A 16,742-nucleotide genomic window follows, 5' to 3' on the forward strand; every position below is an offset into this window, starting at 1 on the left:
GAGCTCCTGGAGCCCTATGTCAGCATAACCATGAAGTCCCAGACAGTCCCCTTGGGAATCGGGTCAGTCATGCCACCCAGGTGAGCCTGCTTTTGTGATAGACGGTTTCTTACATCAAGAATCACAACAATATTCAGGTCATTCTTCACACAACATGCAGTCAACCTGTGGAACGCTTTGCCAGGTGATGTTGTGAAGGCCAAGACCATAACAGGGTTCAAAAAAGAACTAGATAAGTTCATGGAGGATAGGTCCATCAGTGGCTATTAGCCGGGATGGGCAGGAATTGTGTCTCTAGTCTCTGTTTGCCAGAAGCTGGGAATGGGTGACAGGGGATGGATCACTTGATGATTCCCTGTTCTGTTCATTCCCTCTGGGGCACCTGGCATTGGCCACTGTCAGAGGACAGGATGCTGGGCTGGATGGACCGCTGGTCTGACGGAGTATGACTTTTTATGGCCTTTGGGGCTAATCCAAGGTCAACAGACAGGGACTTCTTGCTTCTGCTTAGAAGTCTTACCTGTTGCCTGAAGTCCTGCAGCGTAAGGGTGACAATTTCTTCTTGACATGGATTTTTATTCCCTTCCCCCCAGAGCTCACGCTGATGGGACAAGTGTTTGTGCAGGTCTCCTCTTCGTCGGTGTGGAGGGAGCAATCAAGAAAGTCCTAGGTCCACTGATGGTCCACAGCGGCTTGTGTGGTGTCTGTGGCCTTCTTGTGGTGGAGAAGAGATGACACCTCTTGTGGTAAGCCAGCACTTCACACTTGGGAATGCTTCTCTCCTGACCGGGGGGCTCATAGTTCTAGAGCCAACACGTAAATATTCCCTTACAGCATTGGGATGCAGAGACCATCAGCGAGATCAATGCAGGCAGCAGCTCACAAGCATTTCAGAAACACTAACCACATTGTTATCACCGTAATACCTATTTTAGCAGTGCTAACGCACAGGAGAGCCAGGCTGGGTTCCAGCTCTGCATTTCCGTGAGGCCAAGGGGCCTTGGCGTCAGCGGGCACCTGGTGTGCCAGCGTCCCATGCAGTCCTGGCCCCTAAGAGTTTGCCGTCTGCAGATGGAGGGTGGGGAGGAAGGATTGCAATGGACAAAGGATTGGTCAGGGGTTGTTCAGCACACGGCATGATGGGTCCAGGGTGTGGTTCTGTTGCTGGGGGGCTTGTTGTGTCCCCCCCCACCCCAGTCCTGATCAGATCCCCCGGCTTTGTGCCTCTCTGTCCTTTTGCTGCAGAGATTTGGAGACAGTCTCAGAATCATTGGTCAGTTTCCCTCCCAGACTCTATTAGGACCGAGGGGAACTGGGAGCAGCTCGTGCAGTGGCTTTCGTTTTTTTAAGAACAGGTGTCGAGTCTGACCCGGAAGAAGACCCAGACGCCCGAGGCCCCGTGCTGAGGGCCTACGATGCGACCAGGACAGATGGGACCTGCTGGGGAGCCCAAAGGAAGGAAGAAGTGAGTCTTTAGGGGGGACTGAGTGCTGCATGAGGCCTGGTGATGGGGCCGGCCATGGGCAGTGATTAGCCAGGGACGGGACCCTTCTCCCCAGCCTGAGCAGGGCAGTCCCCCAGCCTGTCGCGTCCAGCTCTTTGCTTGCTCTTCAGCACCATGGCCAGGGGCCGGTGGGGTGGGCTGGGCTACTGCAGAGGGGCCTGGAGGTGAGGTGGGGAGGACAGGGGAGTGTGAGCAGGGCCGGATTAACTTTTTGTGGGCCCGGTGCCAAATGTTTGTGGGCCCCGGTTGGGGAAATAGGGCATGTGATGGGGGGCGAGCCGCAGAGCGAGGGGCCGGTTGGGGGCAGTGAGGCGCAGCGGGACTGGCCCCACTCAGCCCAGCTCAAGGGCCCTGTTTACAAACCCACAACTGCTAGACGCACACTGGCCCGTCTAGCCCTGCGCTGCCAGCGTGCCCCTTGCACACTGCCCCCCTGCCCAGTGCCCTGCCCTTATACCAGCGCCTCCTCGCCCAGAGACCCCCCCCAGATCCCCCTGCCCAGAGACCCCTCCCGCTGGCCTCCCACCACAACTGCACGGCACCCTGCACACCATACCCCCTGCCCAGCCCCCCCGCCCCCCCGATCCTCTCCTGTCCAGCCCCCCCTTCACAGTCCCACCATCACAGCTGTACAGCGCCCCATGTTCCGGAGGGGATTCTGCATCAAACTCTGTGTATGATATTTTAAAATTCAGATTTTTTTTTAAACAATAAATAAACGTGGAATCTCCACCCTGGCAGTGGGGAGCACAGGCCACTGGCTGCCTGGAGGTGGGAGATCACCCTGCAGCCTCCCCACCCCTCTGGGACAGGGACTTGGCAGTGAGGCTGAACCGGACCCTGACACACAACAAGGGCCAGGCCTGCCCAGAAACACCCTGGGGCCCTGTCACCCGTGCCAGGCGCACCAGGTGTGGGCAGGGAGGCTCCGTCCAGCAGCAGGGACTTAGTGTGGGGGGATCCAGGTGGGGGTAAGAGGGTTCTGTGGGGGGCAGTCTGGGTGCAGGCAGCTCAGTGGGGGATCTGGACGCACAGGGAGGTGCCAGGTGCAGGGGCAATGGGAGTCTGCAGGGGGGACCAAGTGAAAGTGGTTGGAGCTCAGTGGGGTGGGAGGGGAGTCTGGGTGCAGGGGAGGTGGGGGTCTGGGTGTAGGTGGTTGGGGCTCAGTGGGGTGGGAGGGGAGTCTGGGTGCAGGGGGGGTGGGGGTCTGGGTGTAGGTGGTTGGGGCTCAGTGGGGTGGGAGGGGAGTCTGGATGCAGGGGGGGTGGGGGTCTGGGTGTAGGTGGTTGGGGCTCAGTGGGGTGGGAGGGGAGTCTGGGTGCAGGGGGGGTGGGGGTCTGGGTGTAGGTGGTTGGGGCTCAGTGGGCTGGGTGACTGGGGGGGCTCATTGGGGCGGTACAGATGCAGGGAGGTGGGGGTTGTCAGGGTGAGGGTTTGATGGACCTGCTTAATGGGAGCCTCAGCTGCTGCCAAGGGGATCTGCATGCTGGGCCCCCGTTTCCCCTATCCCAGGGATCGGCAGCCTTCGGCACGCAGCCCACCAGGGTAAGCCCCCTGGTGGGCCGGGCCGGTTTGTTTACTTGCTGCGTCCGCAGGTTCGGCCGATCGCCTCCAATGGGGGCTGCGAGAAGCCGAGGGCAGCACATCCCTCGGCCCGCACTGCTTCTTGCAGCCCCCCCATTGGCCTGGAGCGGCGAACCGCAGCCAGTGGGAGCCGGGATAGGCCGAACCTGTGGACGCGGCAGGTAAACAAACCGGCTCAGCCTGCCAAGGGGCTTATCCTGCCAGGCCGCGTGCGGAAGGTTGCCGATCCCTGCCCTATCCCCTTCTCTTCCCCATCCCATGCCCACCACTCCATCCCAGCCCCTTCCTTCCCCACGGCCTCTGTCCCCCTGCCCCGCCTGCCCCACCCCGGGCACGCACTGTTATACAAGGGGAAGGGTGGCTCCCAGCACAGGAAGGGAGCTCAACCAGCACGAGGACCCAGAAGGTCGTGTCCAGCTGCAGAGTCCAGGGAGCTGAGCAGCAGCGTCTGTTTTCAGCCGGGCTGCGCAGCTCTGCAGTCAGAGTAGGTATGTTCATTGCACCCCCTTCCCCAAGGCCCCGCCCCGCCTCTTCTCCGCCGCCTCTCCCCAGTGGCCATGCTGCGCTCGCGGCAAACAGCTGGGAAAAGCAGGGGAGGGGGAGCTGGGTGCCCTGCTGCAGCAGGAGCCTCAGTGCCAGCAGCACCAAGCTTCTGCCCCCGCAGGAGAGAGCGGGGGCGGAAAAGAGTGGGCCTGGCCGGGGCCCCCCTGGAGTGTGGGCCTGGCGCCAATGGTGCCGTGGTAAATCTGCTACTGGGTGTGAGAGGGGCCTTTTTCCCTCTCGTGGGCCCGGACCAGCCAAGCCAGCTGACAGGGACCCTTAAAATGCAGATAAACTAAATACAGCCTGGAAGAGCCCTGTGCAGCTCTCAGCGTGTCTCCCTCGCCAGTATAAGATAATACCTCCCCCACCTTGGATCCCTCATCAGCTGAGCTACAGCCGCTCTGCATCCGACTCAAAACGTGGCCTTTTTATAAAGAGACGAGGCGGGGGAGGGGGAGCAGCGTCACCGTGTCTCTCAGACCCTGGGCCCGACACAGCTACACCTACGATGCAGACAGCAGTGTCAGACCGCCTGTCTCCGTAGTCAGCTCCGTTGGGTGCTTTGTAAAGCTGTGTAGCTAAACAGCAGGGCAGTTCTTGCATTCGGGGGCTGCTCGCTAGGTTCCCCTGCCTGCAGTGCTGGGTCGGGTGGCCCTGGCCGGGCTGGTTCTGTGTGTGAGGCCCGTGTTAGCCCGATGCGCTGGTGCATTCTCTGGGGTGCCCGGCTGAGTGACGGTGTCTCCCATGAGCCGTGTGATTGTTCCCAACCCCCTCCTGCGTGCGGAGATGTACGGAGAGGTAGCTGCGAGGTGGGGCCTTACTGAGCTGACACAGGGCTGGGGGACACCGCCCTCCCCCGGCGCACTCCAGTCAGTCTGGAGAGGAGACCAGGAGAAGTGGGTTTTGTGCAGGGACTTGGAGCAGTCCAGGGAGGGTGCCTGCCACGTGGGCGGGACCATCCCACACCCGTGGGGTTGGCATAAAACAGATGCGAAGCCAGGAGGGGGAGGAGGCGGCCAAGGAGACAGGACGTGAAGGAGAAGCCGGAGGGGCATGGGGTGAGCTGAGGTGGGGAGTCCCTATCTGTGCAGAGCCGTGGGGGAGAAGGCTGGTGTCAGCGCACCGGAAAGTTGTGGGGCTGTGTATTTAATTCCGTGTCGTTGTGCTGGTGTTAAAGTGTTCTGGGTCTTGCAAATCGCCAGAAACCGTGCTGCGTAATTTACGGGCAGCCCTGCGAGTGGATGCAGGGGCCCGAGGGGTGGCGGGGGGGACAGACAGCGTGAGCTGGGGGAGAAGCGTTTGGGAGAAGATGGTGCCAGGGGATCCAGAAGGGGAGGAGGTTCCAAGCGTCCTGGGGAGCATTGAGCAAGGCTGGTGAAGGAAGGAGGGTCCCAGGAATTGGCCATGCCTGGCTGGTGGGGGGCGGAGGCGGGGAGAGGTCAGTGTGTGCTTCAATCTAGTACCTCCCATTCCTCTGAGACCAGCACACAGACTTGCCATTTATTGCAGGCAAAGAAAGAAACGTGCAGCCGTGATCCCGGCCCCCACGCCTGCAGCAGGACAGAGCAGCCTCTCGGACGGGAGCGGACCAGGCCTGGCAGCGCCGCGGGAGAACTGAGATAAGGACCGCCTAATAGCATTGTGTGTCTGCCGTCTGTGGGGTGCGGAGCTGGGGCAAGGGCAGCGGGAGCCCTCTGTTGAGGACAGCCGGGATTGCAGCTCCTGCGTGGCTACGTTTGAAGAGCGCGGGCGCTGGGAAGCTGGTCGAACGGGAGGGGCAGAACCAGAGCATCAGGGAGGGTTCTTGGAGGAGCGGCTGCTCTCTCCTGGAGGGAGGGACTGACCGGGAGGGGAGAACGCAGGAGTATGAGCAAGGCAGGGTCACCCTGTAGCTGCTCTCCCTTCAGAGGGAGGAAGGGGGAGCCAACGTGGGATACGCCTGTTTCTCAGCCGTCCTGTTGCCCGAACACCTGGCTGCTAGCCACCTGCTCCAAGCACCACAGAATGCTCCCAACCCTCTGTGAAGCAGCAGGTAGAGGCGTGTTGTCTGTTGTACAGGCAGGGAAACTGAGGCACGGTGACTTGGTGGTGGAGCTGGGACTAGAACACAGGAGTCCTGGAGCTCAGTCCCCTGCTCTAACGTCCTTCGTGCTCAAACCGAGCTGGTTTTAAACAAGCCCCCAAAATGTACTGACCATATCTCAGGGCTGTCTTCTAAAGCGTGTGCGATGCATGAATGGGATCGTTAATAATGTAGATGGTGATAGCATTTCCGTAGCACTTCACATGTTCAAAGCACTTTGCAGACATTAACTAATTAGTCCTCAGACACCCCTGTGAGGAAGGTAGGTTTGTATCCTCATTATACAGATGGGGAAACCGAGGCGCATACTTGTCCAAGGTGAGTCAAACAGGTGAGTCAGTGGCAGAATTGGATATGAGATGGCACAGAAGAGTGCAAGTACCGTGCTGTGTAAAATGACATGATTCGGGGATACGAAAAGTCAGTATTGCTGTCACCTGAGGGGGTCAGTATGTGCTGATTCTAGGAGCTGCTGTTACAGCTTCAGGCTTTTTTGGGTGTTCAGTGCAAATAAAGTATCTTGCAGATGCTTCATGAACCCTGTAGTAGTACTGTAGGGTGGAGGTTGGGGGAGGCAAGTTGGACCCTCTGAGATGAGATTAGTCCGTTCCTGAACGTCTCCGGTGTTTGCCACCTCTGAGCCTTTCCGATCACACAGCCACTTGTTCTCATGGCGGTTCTGTGGCAGGAGCTTGTCTGCTGCTGAGGTGGGTCTGTCACCTGGAACCTATGCTGCTTGCTCCTGGTGTTCTGTGTCAGTGACTGCGCGTGTCTTCTCCGAGCACACAGGTCCTCCCAGCCCTTGTCCTTGGCTTTGATTGGAGGCCGCCTGTTCCTCATGTAGGACTGGCCCTGGGAGTGGGTAGGATGCATATGACCTTGGTGCATGCTTTGCAATGGGGGTAGCTGGCCACTTTGTCATAGGACTGTGGAGGACAGCAGCTGTTTAGGGGGCTTATTCCTTCACCCTCTTACTTCCCTGGTCCTTCTCGCATGAACAGAGAGCAACAATCCCCGGAGTCCAAAGGCGCAAACAATTTGGTGTTTATTGGGGTGAACTTCCAGCCAGCATGATTCCAGATTCCTCCCTCAGTGTCCCCCTTCCCAGCTCTGACACTACAGAGCCTTGTCTGTGTCCCTGTTTCTGTTCCCATCCCCTGTTCCCATTTCCCCCTTTAGTAAAACATGATCCTAATTCCCCCACCCCATCCCCAGTTCCTGTTCCCACCCACCCCCACTTCCTGATTGACTGCAGACTATATAGTAAAACCTGAGTTTTGCTTAGCTATACCATAACCAATCAGTTTACTGAAATTTAACTAACCAATCCTAACATATTGTAACATGGTTATTTAACCAATTATATCCTACCACCTTCATTGGTTTACACCCAACAAAATTAATTATGCAGGAGACAGAAACAATCACAGAACCAGACCGCAACCATGCAAATAAACATACAAAACAGTACAGAAGTGAGGATTTCACAACTACATCTATACAGGCATAAGGGTTCTCCAGCTGTGTCTATTGATAAGTGAGTTCTTGCCAGACAGGATGCTATCAAACCAGGTGTCATAAACAGATAGTTAAGGGTTAAGGTCTCTTTTACCTGTAAAGGGTTAACAAGCTCAGTAACCTGACGAACACCTGACCAAAGAACCAATCAAGGGACAAGAAAATTTCAAATCTCTGTGGAGGGAAGTCTTTGTCTGTGTTCTTTGTTGGGGTCTTTGTTCTCTCTTTGGATCTAAGAGGGGCCAGACATATTTCCAGGCTCTCCAAGTTCCCTGAAGTATTTTCTTCTATTCAGTATAGTGAGTATTAGAAAGGCGGTTTAGTCTTGTAATTAATTTCTACATTTGCAATTGTGTGTTTGCTGGAGAAATCTCTTTATTTCTGTTTGCTGTTACTTTGATTATTCTGAGAAAGGGGCGGCGGGGAGTCTCTCCAGTTTTATAAGTTAGACCCTGTAATTTTTTTCATCCTGGTGTTACAGAGATAGTGTACTTTCTTTTTTTTTCTTTTAATCTTTTCTGATTTCTTCCCTTGTTTGGATTTTCAGGGGAAGGGGAGGGGGAAGGAGGTGGGAGGGAATGGTTTATTTCCCTTTGTGTTAAGATCCAAGGAAGTTGGGATCTGTGTTCCCCAGGGAAAGTTTGGGGGAACAGGGAGTGTGCTAGACACTGGAATCTCTAGCTGGTGGCAGCTTTACCAGATCTAAACTAGGATTTAAGTTTAGAGGAGCCCATGCAGGTCCCCATCTTGTGAACGCTAAAGTTCAAAGTGGGGAATGAACCTATGACACCAGGTTTCCTTTTACATCTTCTAGCTTCTTCCCTTTCTCTGGAGGTGACAGGAATATCAGGACAGGACTGTATTCCTAACAGCCCAATAGCACCTTATTTCAGTGTGACTAGTTTGGAATGTGAGGATGTGACCAGACACTTCCTAGCTTATGGCTGCCTTTGCTGCTTAGCTGAAGAACCAGGCCTCAGACTGTCCCAGTAAAAGAAGGCCATTACGCAGACAGACAGTGATTTTTTTTATTCTTTCTTTTATACCACTGTAACTAGCTAAGTGATAAGAATACACCTAAGTTCTTAAAGTACAGGCCTTTGCAGATAGGCCTGAATATCTATATCCTAACACCAGCTGTCTCTGCTGGACCCTTCTAACAGGTGCCCCCAGGCATGTACCACAAGCTCTGCCCCAGCCCTGGTGAGGCGCAGCAGTGTTCCGAACAATCTCAGGATGCATGTTACAGCACTTGGAAAAATCATTCCTGCTGCAGACAACACAACTCGATATTGCCTGCACTGGCAGCCGCATAGACAAGTGGGTCTCCACCAGGGGTACACGTACCCCCGGGGGTATGCAGAGCTCTTCCAGAGGGTACATCAACTCATCTAGAGATCTGCCTAGTTTTACAACAGGCTACTCAAAAAGCACTAGTGTAGTCGACGCAAACTGTAATTCCGTACAGACAAAAGGAGAGAGTCAGCAATTTGTCAGTAGCAGTGGGCTGTGACACGTCTGTATTGTATGTCTGTTTTTGTAAACAAGTAGTTTTAAAGTGAGGGGTAACTTGGGGGTACGCAAGACAGATCAGACCCCTGAAAGGGGCACCGTAGTCTGGAAAGGGTGAGAGCCACTGCCATAGACCAGACAGGACGTGGGCAGAGAGCAGTAACGTGCGCAGCAAAGGTTGGCGGAAGGGCTCAAGGATGGGACGAGAGCCCTGCCCAGGACTGTTTTTTAATCCTGCTCCGGTCCTGCCCCGCAATACCCACTCCTACCGGCACCTGTATTGTTGCTTGTAGAGGTGCCGACTCCGGCTGGAGCACCCATGGAAAAAAATGGGTGGGTGCTCAGCACCCACCGGCAGCTCCCCGTAGCCTCATCTCCTCTGCTCCAGTTCGGCTCCGCCTCCCCCGCTAGCATGCCGCCGGCGTCCTGCTTCTTCCCCCCCCCTTCCTAGTGATTGCACCGCGAAACAGCTGATTCACGGGGCAGGGAGGGATGGGGGAGGAGGGGGAACGCAGCGTGCTGGGGGAAGAGGTGGGGCCGGGTCGGGGATTTGGGGAAGGGATCCAGTGGGGTTGGGAGGGGGCGGAGTAAGGGCGGGGACTTTTTTCTTTTCTGAACATCATCTTCAGCGCCATGATTGGCTGCCTGGGAGGATTTGAGGACTGGCAGTGGCGTAGCCAGGTTTTCAGTGTAGGGGGAGCAAACAACAAAAAAAGCCCCCCCCCCCGGCTCCTCTGGCCACGCCCCCTTGGCTCCTCTGGCCACGCCCCCTTGGCTCCTCCTATGGCCATGTGCCCTGACCGGACCCCGCTGCTCACCTTCCGTCTTGTGCCGCCGCCTGTCCCTGGCCTGCTCCCGGTGCTCGGCGCGCTCCACGTGGAGCTCACCAGCAAGGCGGCCTTAAAGGCACAGGGGCCCTTTTGCCTCCCCCACCCGCCGCATTAGCACTGGGCGGTGGGGGTGGCGGGGAGCACTTGGCCACTGAGCCCTGAGCTGAGGAGCCAGCCCCCTCGCTCCTCCGACTGCGTCTGCCGCCCCCACATGGCTCCTCTGGCCATGCTGCTGGCAGCGCTGGCCTGCCGCCCCACGGCTCCTCCGGCCGTGCTGCCGGCAGGTGCCACTTCCGCGCCTGCCGCCCTGAGGGGAAGCGGCTGCTTCCGCTGAACCCCACCAGCTACGCTACTGAGGACTGGCCCTGGCCCTAAGGTCAGTCGAGTTTGAGGCCTTTGGCATAGATTAGGGATGGAAAACGTTAACCGGTTAACACAGTGGTCCCCAACCTGTTCGTGGCCAGTAGCACATTCATGTTTTCAGAAGAGTGTGGCAGGCGCCAACAGTTTTTCAAGGCTTATTTTGTACTTGTACATTAAATAATATGAAAAACATCATATTTAATATTCTTCCCACTCTGGGTTGAAATAATACGTATTTAGTCTCTTATTTGAACCACTCATTTTGGAGCAAAATGTTAAAAAAATAATAAATTGCAAAGCACAAGAAAACAGCAGCATGAGTGCAGGAAGAATACTCACATACCGGGCTGGCTCCAGGCACTAGTGGAGCAAGCAGGTGCCTGTGTCAGCACATGCTTTGGGGCAGCATTCGGTCCATTCTGCAGAGGCAGAGCGGTTTTATTTATTTATTTTGGCAGCAGTTCTGGGAAATGCAGGGAGAAGCCTGAGAGAAGCTGCGCAGCCTGCAACCCCAGGGTACTGTGTCCCCAGCAGGCGGAGGGCCCTGGCATCTCTCTGCTGCTGGGCACTAGGCGGGCCCCGCGCCTGCCGGGGACAGAGAACAACGGTGCCTGCAGCCCTGGAGAACAGAGAACTGAATGTGTTTAGCATGGGTCTGGAACAGACCAGTAACCACAAGGCACAACGCAGAACATGGAAGTCACAATTTATGCCCAAGGCAATGGTTTCGGGAATGGGAGAATGTGTGTGAATATATGTCATAATATGTTAGCCTGTTGAGTAAGTGTTTATACCCAAAGATTTATCTGGGCGAGGATATAAGATTTGAGCATAGTAGGCTGGGCACCAATACGAATATTCAGGGCAGTGTCAGGGCCCTATAAGAGGGCTGTCATAAATAAACAGATCAGGGTTAAGGTCTCTTTTACCTGGAAAGGGTTAACAAGCTCAGTAACCTGAGAAACACCTAACCAGAGGACCAATCAAGGGACAGGATAATTTCAAATCTCTGTGGAAGGAAGCTTTTGTCTGTGTTCTTTGTTGGATTGTGCGTTCTCTTTTTGGGTCTAAGAGAGGCCAGACATGTCTCCAAGTTCTCCTGGAGTAGTTCCTACTATCCAATAGTGAGTATTAATTAGAAAGGCGGATTAGTCTTATAATTTGATTTCTACATTTGCAATTGTGTGTTTGCTATAGAATTTCTTTAATTCTGTACTGTTATTGCTTTTACTGAGAAAGAAAGGAGGGGGGATTCTCTCCAAAGATTGATAAGTTTAGACCCTGTATTTTTGCATCCTGGTAATACAGAGACAGTTACTTTCTTTTTATTCTTTAATAAATCTTTTCTGTTAAGGACTTGGTTGATCTTTCCTTGGGTGGATTCTCAGGGAAAGGGGAGGAGAGAAAAGGAAGGCATCCCTCTGTAGTTAGATCCCGGTATCTCTCCTAGGAAAAGGGAGGGGGGGGGGGAAGCAGGGGGAAATGGTTTATTTCTCCTACGTGTAAGAACTCTATGGATTTGGGGCTCTTGGGATCCCCAAGGATTTTGGGGAAGGACTGTGTCCCAATACACGTACATTATTGGGTGGCGGCAGCTTTTACCAGATCTAAACTAGGATTTTAGTTTAGGGGAGTCCATGCAGGTCCCCATTTTGGAACCCAACAGCTCTAAGTGGGGGTGAGAGCTATGACAAGGGCAATCAGCTATGCAGAGGGGGTCGCTCTTTCTGTCTTCTGTTCAGCTATCAGCTCAGCTTTGCCAGTATAGCTTAGCTACTCCACACTCCAACCTGGTATTTACCAGCTTGGGAAGCCTGGGCCATCGAATTCACTGGACATGCCAGAGACGAGGCTGGTCCCGTCTCTCACTACCAGGTCTCCAGGGAAGGGTGTGAGTGTGCTAGGTTTTTATTTCAAATTTCTTAGAAATAGTAAAACTGTCATACAACAGTGCACATTTCTTCACCTGCCAGAGTGTTTTTAGTGTTCGCCAGACACCTGGCAACACTTCAGTTCTGTTGATTTGTTGACGTTTGGCCTCCGTGGCTGAGCAGTTGAAAGCTTCAGGATTGCAGCAAGGTGTGCGTCAGATAGTTGTGTTCGGTATTTTGACTTGTTCATATTCATTGTGGGGAAAAAGTGACGCTGCCTCCATGACTGACTCTGCCTGGCAACTAATGATGCTGCCTCTATGGCTGACTCTGCCCAGTGACTAGAGACGGGATCTCTGTCCCTCTCCCCCAGCCAATGGGAGCTGCGGGGGGCGGTGCCTGCAGCAGAGATTGCCGGCAGCGTGTCTGCCTGTGTCTCTCCTCCGCAGGCCGCAGTGGGGACGTTCTCGGGCCGCAGATGGCCTGCAGGCTGGGACTTTGAGACCCCTGATTTATGCTAATTTGCTTTAGCTTAATCATACAGGATACAGGCCTGTAAGTTCCTTGCATTACAGCCAAATATTATGAGTAATATTGTTAGGCCTGAATAAAGATGCAGCACAAAACCCAGTTATGCCAACCTGACTGAAATCAGGCTAACAGAGGTTTCTGGGTAATCCCAGCGTGGAAAAATACTGAGAAGCAGCATGTTTCACAAAGCCCTGGGAGAAAGTGAGATAAGAGAGGGGAGTGTTTGAAGGATTGAAAGGGAGCCAGCCTCCCTGTATTCACTCCCTGTTTCTGTCTTAGGTTCATTGTTAACTTCTGTCTTCCAGTTTCTGGTGCTTGGCAACCATACTGATAAGAAAGTTGCTGGGGCATCACAACTTGCTTACATTATAAAGAAAGACGGATGTGCTTTGTTATTAGGGTTTGTTACTAACCAAAGGGGGGTGGGATATGGGTTGTGTGAAATGAATAATTTGTGACGCGACGGAACTGTCTATATAACCCAGGGGTCTCAAACTCAAATGACCCCGAGGGCCGCATGAGGACTAGTGCATTGGCTCGAGGGCCGCATCACTGACACGCCCCCTTGCTGCCCCTGGCCCCACCCCCAATCCACCCCTTCCATGAGGCCCCGCCCCTGCCCTGTCTCTTCTCCACCTCCTCCCCTAAGCGCGCGGCTCCCCGCTCCTCCCCCCTCCCTCCTGGAAAGTGCTAAGCGCCACCAACAGCTTTTTCAATGCACTCTTCCAATCCTTGAAATATGTCACGTCCCGTTGTGATACCCTTCAGTGGCATTAAGTCTAGCAATTCTTCAGTTATATTCAAATTGCAGTCCACACCTCTAATGAACACTGCACACTGTGCGGTATCTGATACATCTGTACTCTCATCAAGAGCAATTGAAAATACTTCAAAGTCTTTTGCCATTTGAATCAAATGTTTTTGCACATTATCAGCTAAATCCGTTATCCTGCAGGCAACTGTATTTGCAGACAAGCTTGTGCCTTCAAAAACTTTCTTCCTATCAGGACATAACATTTCACTGGCCTTCATAAGACATTCTTTTATGAATAAGCCTTCTGTAAAAGGTCGCGATGATTTAGCTATCATTTCGCTTATCACAAAACTTGCTCTTACTGAATCTTCGCTAGACTTGTTAATCCCTGAAAATAAATTTCTTTGCTTGGCAAATGCTGCTTTAAGTTGCTGAACTTTTTCCTCTCGGATTTTTCCGGTGAATGCATCATATTTTTCACGGTGCATCGTGTCATAGTGCCGACGCACGTTATACTCCTTGGGAACAGCAATCGTTTGCTGACAAATAAGGCATTGAATTTTATCTTTTACCTCTGTGAAAAAATATAAATTCTCCCATTTGTCTTGGAAAACTCTTTTCTTCCATGAGTGTTCTTTTTTTTGACGAAGTCATTTCCAAGCAGTTTTAATAAATATATACACTCAGTAATGCACCTCACTCAAAGGACAAAACACGCACTTAGATTTACTGCCTAAGGCTCTGGGAGGGAGTTTGGGTGGGGGAGGGGGTCTGGAGTGCAGGCTCTGTGCTCGGTGCAGGCTCCAGGCTGCGGCAGGGGGTGGGGGTGCAGGCTTTGGGACGGAGTTTGGGGATAGGAGGGGGTGCAGGGGTGAGGGCTGAGGGTGAGGGGTTTGAGGCATTGGAGAGGCTCGGGGCATTGGAGAGTCTCAGGACTAGGGGAAGGGCAGCCTGCCCTGGCCCTAGTGCAGGGGGGCGCTAGGACCCTGCGGCAGCAGGTGATGCCGGAAGCTGGCATAGCGGAGGAGGAGTGGAGTCAGCATGAGCTCCCGGGCAGGCTACCGGGCGGTGAGGGGGCAGCAAGTGGGGGCTGGTAGACACTGGGGGGAGGCGCGTGGGGGCGGCAGGTGGGGCCAGGGGAGAGACCCGGCCCCAAACATTGGGGAGCAGCGCGCGGGGAGCTTAGGCACAGAAAATAACTCGGGGAGGGGGGCGGGGGTGAGGGGAGTTTGGCGGCGACAGGAAGTAACTGGGGGAGCTCCGCGGGCCGCAGGGAAGAGCTCCGCGGGCCGCATGTTTGAGACCCCTGATATAACCTATACTTAGTTGTAAAAGAGGCTGCTGGTTCTCTTCTCTTGTCAATAAAGAACTTTTGATCGGACCTTGCTGGTGTTGCCTGTCTCTCTGCGGTCAGACAACGAACTTCTGACCAACATAGTCTGGATCTGTTCCGACGAAGTGGGTATTCACCTACGAAAGCTCATGCTGCAAAACATCTGTTAGTCTATAAGGTGCCACAGGACGCTTTGCTGCTTTTAGAGTTGTTATAGTTACCAGCCTAAAGGCTGTTTGTGGCAGACCACTGGCCAGGTAGCCTGCACACGAGGTGGGAGCCAAGTCCTTGTCAGATGCGCATCTGATGCTCCTGGAGGGTGGTTGCAGAAGCAGACTCAGTTTTCAGTCTTTAGAGTCTGTTCTTATAGGATTTTATTTCTGTGCCAGTCTGTGGGAATTGCTTCGTCGTGCTGTTACTGCATTTGAAGTGTCAATCACTCACTGTTCTCATGTTTGAAATGATAAGTCCATCATGCAGATGGCACAGCAGTGAGGGCTCCGGGAAGGTTGTCAGGTGTTTATCTTGTTCTTTGATTCTTTCATCCTTGGGTGGATTCCGGTTTGCCCTCCGGGGGTCATCCGGTTATCTCCGCTCTGTGCATTCTTTGGGCCAGTCAAGACTGAAGTTGTAATTCTTAGGCTGGCACTTCCCTGACCATTCATCCTTTATCTAAATCAAGGATCCATCCACATACATCCTCTATTTTAACATACATTTATCACTTATTACTTCACTCTCTCTTAACTCTCAGGATGTTGCAGATCTGCTTAAACTTCAACATGCATAGCAAACAAGTTAAAAGTTACCAAGAGTGGGAAGCTGTGTTCTGTTTTGAAGAACAATTAGTTGTTTTTGCAAAGCCTTATCACTCTTTGGAACCAGGCTTTCTGTCTTAGAATGTGTTAACACAATTAGCAGTTTGGCCTTGCATGTTTCTCAGAGAGAGGGAGAGACACAGAAATGAGAAAGCAAGAGGCCTGTTCTGTTATCAGTATCTTGGAGTTTAAGCTGTGGGGAATTCAATCTTAGCCCCTGTCTCTCCTGTCCTCAGACTTGTTATACACATACACTTCATGGTTTGTGACAGACCCAGACTAGTGGGTCCAGGAGTCTGGCAGAGGGCAAATATACTGGTCACTGGATGAGTAGTTTTCTGTTCCCTGAGTGACCAGAGCAGGGCCTGCACTAGAGTAATCAGGAACCTGCTAGAACCAATTAAGGCAGACAGACTGATCAGATCACCTGCAGCCAATCAAGGCAGGCTAAGCAGGGCACCTGGGTTTAAAAAGGAGCTCACTTCAGTTTGTGGTGTGTGAGTGTGACAGAGAGAGAGGAGCTAGGAGCAAGAGGCGCAAGGAGCTGAGAGTGAGTGCTGAGGAGTACAAGCGTTATCAGACACCAGGAGGAAGGTCCTGTGGTGAGGATAAAGAAGGTGTTTGGAGGAGGCCATGAGGAAGTAGCCCAGGGAGTTGTAGCTGTCATGCAGCTGCTACAGGAGGCACTATAGACAGCTGCAATCCACAGGGCCCTGGGCTGGACCCCGGAGTAGAGGGCGGGCCCGGGTTCCCCCCAAACCTCCCAACTCCTGATCCAACACAGGAGGAGTTGATGCAGACTGTGGGTTCCACCAGAGGGGGAGATCTCTGAGGCAAGCAAATCCGCCAATAAGCACAGGACCCACCAAGGTAGAGGAGGAACTTGGTCACAGGTTCTAATACAGAAATTCCCTGATATGGTCCAACATAATCCCCCTTTTGACACTAAGATTTGTAATCGCCAGTGTCACCTTCTGTGTAACCTATTCAAGAGAAGGTGCTGTGAGGCAATGTGAGCCTGCGGTTCCAATGTAGCAGTGAACTACCAACATATCCAATTACTCACCAGGACCTTGGTTGCAACCCATGTTCTATATGGTCCCCATTTATATCAATAACGTCACAGGGAGGCAGTGGGGGAAGGGAGTGGGCTGGCACAAAGGGGAGGGCTCTCTGGAGAGGAGTGACAGGGGCACAGGGGTCATTGGGAGTCTCTCGAAGGGGCAGAGGGTTGTGTGGGTCTCTGTGGGGCAGGGGGCTGTGATGGGCGGAGTCAGCAGCAACCTGGGTCTGCTCTGCGGGGGGTGTTGCTATAGTCCCCTCAGGAAGCCCCCCCCCCCGTCCTGTGTATTTTATACCAGCCCTGGGGTGCCCATTGCTGCTCCTTTCCCCGCCCACGGCTCCATTTGTCTGTCCCCACCGGCTGTGTCTGTCTGTCCCACAACCCCCCGGTTGTGTCCTTGTGTCTGTCCCACAACCCCTGACTGTATCTGACTGT

At 53.7% G+C, this 16,742-nt stretch overlaps 1 long non-coding RNA gene across 1 annotated transcript; it reads left to right on the forward strand.

Annotated features, from left to right (window-relative positions):
• Positions 1–591: 591 nt before the first annotated feature.
• On the forward strand, positions 592–5,315 carry LOC123365987. Its single transcript, XR_006577870.1, has 3 exons — positions 592–746; positions 1,356–1,465; positions 5,141–5,315. It is a non-coding gene; the product is annotated as an uncharacterized LOC123365987 (long non-coding RNA).
• Positions 5,316–16,742: the final 11,427 nt, after the last annotated feature.

The sequence above is a fragment of the Mauremys mutica genome, chromosome 3 (genome assembly GCF_020497125.1).
Source record: "Mauremys mutica isolate MM-2020 ecotype Southern chromosome 3, ASM2049712v1, whole genome shotgun sequence".
Taxonomy (NCBI): Eukaryota; Metazoa; Chordata; order Testudines; family Geoemydidae; genus Mauremys; species Mauremys mutica.